Consider the following 6,128-nt stretch of genomic DNA (forward strand, 5'->3'; position numbering starts at 1 on the left):
AAAAGTTAATAAATGGATTAAATAGATTTAGGACATGGTTGAAAACGAGTTAAAATTTGGGGTACAAAATTATAAATACTGGAAAGTTAATCAGGGACCTAATCAAAAACCAAACGAAATTTGAGGGTTAGAATTAAAAAAAAACAAAAGAAAATTGGAAATGGGGGCCGATTGAATGGAGTTGCAAATGGAAAGGACTAAACGCACAAATATCCCTTTTAGGGAGAATTCACAACCCCCACTACACTCACGGTACTTTTTCAAATGATTTTAAAAAAGTTTCCTACTTTTCTATTCTGCTGGTCCCTTTTTCAAGAGAAAAAAAAACCAAAAACTCTTTCCTTCCCCCTTTTCATTTTTATTTCTCTGAAACAAACCTCTCTCTCACCAAGTTCAAGTGAGAAAGCTCCTATTTCGCCCTCCGAGTACTCGTCCCCCTCTTCTTTTCCATGGCCTAAACGAGAAACCTTAGGGGTTTCGTGGCCCTCTTGGATCGGGGAATCTCCGATGGGGGCGGGACGTGAAGAATAGGTAAGTTTTCAGCCCCTCTTTTGTCTTTTATTTTTATTTTTTTTAAAATATTTAACACAGAAAATAAAAAAAATCTAAAGAAAGAAAAAAAAAACCAAGGAAAGAAAATATGAAAACAACCTTTCTTGTTCTCTTTTTTATTAATAATCTGTGTAATACAACCCCTTTTTTGTATTTGAAAACAAAACTCCCTTTTTGTTTATTGATTTGCAGTAAATTTGAAAGGAAACTAAGAAGAAGTTAAAACGAAATGAAAACAAATAAAATGAAATCGAAGATCCACCTTTCTGCGTTTTTTCTCTTGATTGCTAATGTTTTTTTTTTTTGGATTTTTTTTGCTGGAATTTTTTTTTTGCTGGAATTTTTTGCTCTTTTTTTTTTCAAATGGGAGAATCCTCTTTTTTTTTTTGTGTTCCTTTTTCATTTCTACCATTTTGCTTGTTTTTTTATGTCATTTGCAGGTAGTGGGTGAAGAAGGAACAACCACCCATGTTTTTGGCCTGAAAATCTGGGAAGTGGGTGCCCCAAATCACGTAATCTGTCTGAAGGATCAAATCACAAATGCAGCAAAACTTTTGGGGCTAAATGTAATTTTTAGAAAATTTATGGTTAAAATGTAATTTAAAAAAGTTTATGGGTCTAAGATGTAATTTTTTTGAAATTTTTTATTTTTATTTTATTTTTGAAATTTTGGAACTTAAACACTAATTCTAGTGGACAAAAATTTAGTGCTTACAAAAATATTAATAATTAAATTCAAATTTTAAAATTTAAAAAAATAAGGAATTAAATTCCTCAAATTAAAATTAATATGACTAAATTACAAATGTATAAAAGAACATAGAAATTTAGATCATAATTTAATTAAGTTCAAGTATTAATATCATTAAAATTATTTTAATTTTAGAATTTAAAATTTTAAAAATATTGAAACTAAATTTTAAAATGTGAAAGATAAAATTTTAAAAATTAAATGTATAAATACTAAATTATAAAATATATGAAAAGGACAAAATTTTGGAATATATTTTTACTTTAACAAAATGTTTTTTTTTCCAACATAAATATAAAGGGACAAAAACCAAGAGACTACTAAATAAAAGCCAGTTAAGAGCTTTGTCGGCATTTAATATGTTGGGCTGTTGTTCCAATTATTTCAGACATTTTCATGGTAACTCTCTTGTAATTAGGGTGTAATTTAGACGAGAAGAGTTTGAGTTAGATTCGAAATTTAGAATATTATATTTAGTTCAATTTAGTTAAATATTTGTTTTTTAAAGAGTTTTTTAAATTTAAGCTCGATTCAGTTCATTTATTAATTTTTATATTTCAACTCAAATATGAACTCTATTCAATAAAAATTTAGAGTTAATAATATATGTTAAGGTTAATAATATAAAAATATGAAAAGCTCAATAAGACTTACAAGCCGTTTGAATTAAATATTATTAAGCTCGAATTCGACGCAACTGATAGCTCAAGCTACTCGAGTTCGAGGAACTTGCAGACACCTTTTCTCATTTATACCCTTACTTTCGTCCAGTTTAATTAATCTTCAACACTAAACTAAACAACCAAACCATATTTCTAAATGAATTTAAAAAAAATACAAACCAAAAAAGCACTCTTTATATTTATATTTTTATCAATTTAAATCTGATTTTTATTTTCTCTAAATTCGACTCGACTTTTTAAAATCAAATTGCTATATTTTTAATAAAAATATTGACAAAATTATTATACTTTTAACAGCATTGATATAACACTAGGTGTGACAATTTACATTTATTTTATTTACTTTGATACTTGCGAAGATATATGAATTGTTGTTATAAAGGCAGTAATTCATGAGTTGGATTGAGCCATACTTTCAAATATTTTCGTAAAAAAATTTCTCCAATCCAGCTTAATTTCGATATTAAGTAAATTAGCCCCTTTCAAAAAAAATTAAAGCAATTTAATCCTTATCAGTTTCAAAAGTGAACAACTAAGGACAATTGATCACAACATTAATATTTTTCAACAATTTTACATAAATTAGACTTGCATAATCACAAATTTAGCTCTCATAATTTATGAATCTGATTATAATTTAACAAATTTAACCCCTAACATTTTTGTAAATGTGTAGATGTAGAGGTTAAATTTGTTGAATTTTTTGGGATCAATACCAAATTAACAAAATATGAAAACAACAAGGGCTAAATTTGTTATTATATCAATCAGAATTGTGCAAATTGACGAAAGACATTACCAACATGATTAATTGTCTTTAATTGCTCACTTTCAAACTCGAAATGGATTAAATCGCACCGATTTTTTTAAAGAAACTAATTTACTCAATTTCAAAATTAAGAGGGGCTAGAGAAGTCTTTTTTACCCTAATATTTTTATCTAATTTTAGTTGGTCCAATTTGAGATCCTTTTAAAAAGATGACCACTTTATAGGAAAACCCCCCTTCAACAAGTCCATTGTATGGTCTTCCTTTTTTCAATTCAAATACTCTAAAAGAAAAATGATAACTACTTTAATGGCGGCATTGTAATTCTCCCTAACTTCAAAGAAAATGGAAGAATTAAATTTTGGGGGAAAATTTTTCTCAAATTTCTTAGCTAATGGTTTTTGGACCAAAAATATCTATGGGTCGGATCGAGTCTAGTTCGAATTTTCGAAGAAAATTATTCAAATCCAACCTTCTAATTATTTTACCTTTTTTAAATATATTAATATATTAAATTATATTTTTATATTATTTTAATTGAATAATAATTCGTCTATTTATATTATTATCAAAATATTTCTAGTTTGTCCCTCAATTAGTAAATAATCCAACTACATTCGAGTAAACCTACCCATGGTCAAGCCAAACCTAGTTTTTAAAAAAATTTCAAGCATAATCTCAATTTAAACCTAGTAGACCCAATTTCAAAAAAAAAAATTCTAAACTTAAGCTCGTATTTGACCTGATTCGATCCAATGATAAGTTCAATTGTTACATATTAATTAAATATTTTATATATTAATATTTATCTATTTTAAATAAAATTCAAGTCTAACAAAATTAATTAAAATAAAAAATTTATTTAAACTCGATCCAAACCAAACTCAACCTACACATTAGTGATTCGAGGAAAATGCCACAGAAATACTTTTTAGTAACAAAGTTGAGATTATTTTTATTTTTAGAATAATAAAAGTGATATTTCATATAAAGGATTCAATTCAAATCCGTTATAGAAAAAGAGATTAATGGCAGCCAATAAATATTTCTTTAAAATTCTATTAAGAATTAGGGCTTGAGAATCTTGAATATTTAATGCAGCCATTTTAATATTTATTATTATACCAAAGCATTGCCTCATTTTATTTTCATGCAAAATATCTTTACTTTTTTTTTTGAAATTTAGTCCCTAAAATTTATTGTTTTAAAATCTTGAAAATGTCATACTATTCCTTGCTACTTTTGCTTATTGAATGTACTTTATGTCCTTTCTATAATTTTCTAACAAAAAGAAGATAAAAGAAAGTAGGGTAAATTACACTTGTAGTCATTTAACTATTGGTAGGTTTCTTTTTTGGTCATCTAATTATGAAAAGTAATAAAATGTTCACCCAAGTATTTGATTTTTTTCTTTCTTCTCACCAACCGTTGAGTAGCTGACGAAAAGATGACGTGTAAGCTTTTAAAATTGGCATAATAGCAACTTCAACCCTTAGCATTTATATATTATGTCAATTTAGTCTCGATTTTAAAAAAAATTAACCCTCAACGTTTACACATTGTGTAAATTATTTTTTTTCAATTTTTACTTTTCTTTGTGACTCTTTCACTTAAAAAGCTAAAAAAATAAATTTATCGACTAAATTTGATCGAAAATATACCAAAAATCCAAGATAATAATCTTTATTTTTTTCTCATTCTTTTCTCGATGTTACGAGAGAGAGAGAGAGAGAGAGAGAGAGAGAGAGACCAAATTACACAATGTGTAAATGTTGAGGGTTAATTTTTCCGAATCAAGACTAAATTGACACAATGTATAAGTGTATAGGGTTAAAGTTGTTATTTGCCAATTTTAAAAGCTGTCAAGATATCTTTCTGTTAATAATTTAACAGTTGGTAACCAGAAATCTAATGCCCCTTAACCCTTATCCGTCGCCGAAACAGGGTTACGGAGCATTACCAGACATTTCAGAACAAATATGAACAATCATATAATAATATAACATAAAGTCCCTTTATTGAGACTTTGAGACCCAAATCACGAGTTAGAAACAAATAGGGACTTAATCGGAAGTCTAGAAAATTTTTCGTAAAATTTTAAAATTTTTCTTAAGTACAGGGCCCACACGCCCTTGTCTCTGCCCGTGTGGTAATACATGAGCATTTTGTTTTGAAAATTAAAAGTTGCAGGGGACACATGGCCTATCCACACGCCATGTATAACCGTATGTCTCACACGGTCTGGTCACAAGCCCGTATGCCCGGCCGTGTGGACTCAAAATGAGCCTTATTTATTAAGTTTACCAACCCTGCAAATCTTGAACAACGAGCAATTCAAAATCCAATTGTTCAATCAATTCAAAACACATTCAAACACATCTAAAACATGTGAAATAATCAACCTAATGACTTAACCAATGTACTAACATAGGTATTTTAGAAATACTTACTAATTTAATTCATTTAACTTCATTTAAACCAATTCAAACTTTATACGAAATTTCTACCTAAAATTTTGCATATGTTAAATTCATTCATACTTCAACCAAAACATGTCATTTTATAATCTCAACTTAACTCATAAACTTATATATATAATCAACTAAAATCATCTTATATCATCACTTACAACCATTTCTCAAAATGGCATACATATGACAACCTATGTACATGTCATTCCCAAAGAAATATACTTCACCACTTTGAGTTCGTGATCGGCTTTGGATGCTGAGTCAACGATCTAACTTTAACCTAACCTGCGCACGGAAACAAATCGTATGCTGAGTATAAACTCAGTGGTATTTCTATAGTTCGATTACTTTTAAAACAAAATAATTAAACATGCACATTTAATTCATACAATTTCCAAATCCATTCAATTAATCAATTTTATTGTCAATTCATTTATTTATCCCTATTAACACGATTCAGATTTTGGAGGATACATAGATCCAACCAAAACAAACCAATATGGCACCCCGTGTCTCATCGGCCATGTTGAAGTAAATTAGTACCCAATACCTCATCAAATTTATCCAAAGTAATAATATGACACCCAGTGTCTCATCGACTCGTGGTTGAAGTATCCCTGAACTCTTCCAACCCTATGGCATGCCACTATATCCGACTCAGCCCGATACAGTTGATAGGGTTTTCAATTTCAATTTCTCAATTCAATTTCAATCAAAATCCACACCAATCACAAATTCTCATAATTTCAATTCAACTATTTACATATGCTTATAAAATTCAATTCCATTCAATTCAATATCACAATATCAATTACTTACCTGAATCTACTTACCATACAAATTAAGTAATGAATTTAACAATTAATTATTAAATTCAGATTATAGAAATAAAAACCGTAATTTC

The 6,128-nt window shown here is 28.1% G+C and overlaps 1 long non-coding RNA gene across 1 annotated transcript; it reads left to right on the forward strand.

The window, feature by feature from the left end:
- The first annotated feature begins 299 nt into the window (after positions 1-299).
- LOC128290686 (uncharacterized) lies at positions 300-1,192 on the forward strand. Its single transcript, XR_008280474.1, has 2 exons — positions 300-531; positions 993-1,192. It is a non-coding gene; the product is annotated as an uncharacterized LOC128290686 (long non-coding RNA).
- Positions 1,193-6,128: the final 4,936 nt, after the last annotated feature.

This window comes from Gossypium arboreum, chromosome 3 (genome assembly GCF_025698485.1).
Source record: "Gossypium arboreum isolate Shixiya-1 chromosome 3, ASM2569848v2, whole genome shotgun sequence".
Taxonomy (NCBI): domain Eukaryota; kingdom Viridiplantae; phylum Streptophyta; class Magnoliopsida; order Malvales; family Malvaceae; genus Gossypium; species Gossypium arboreum.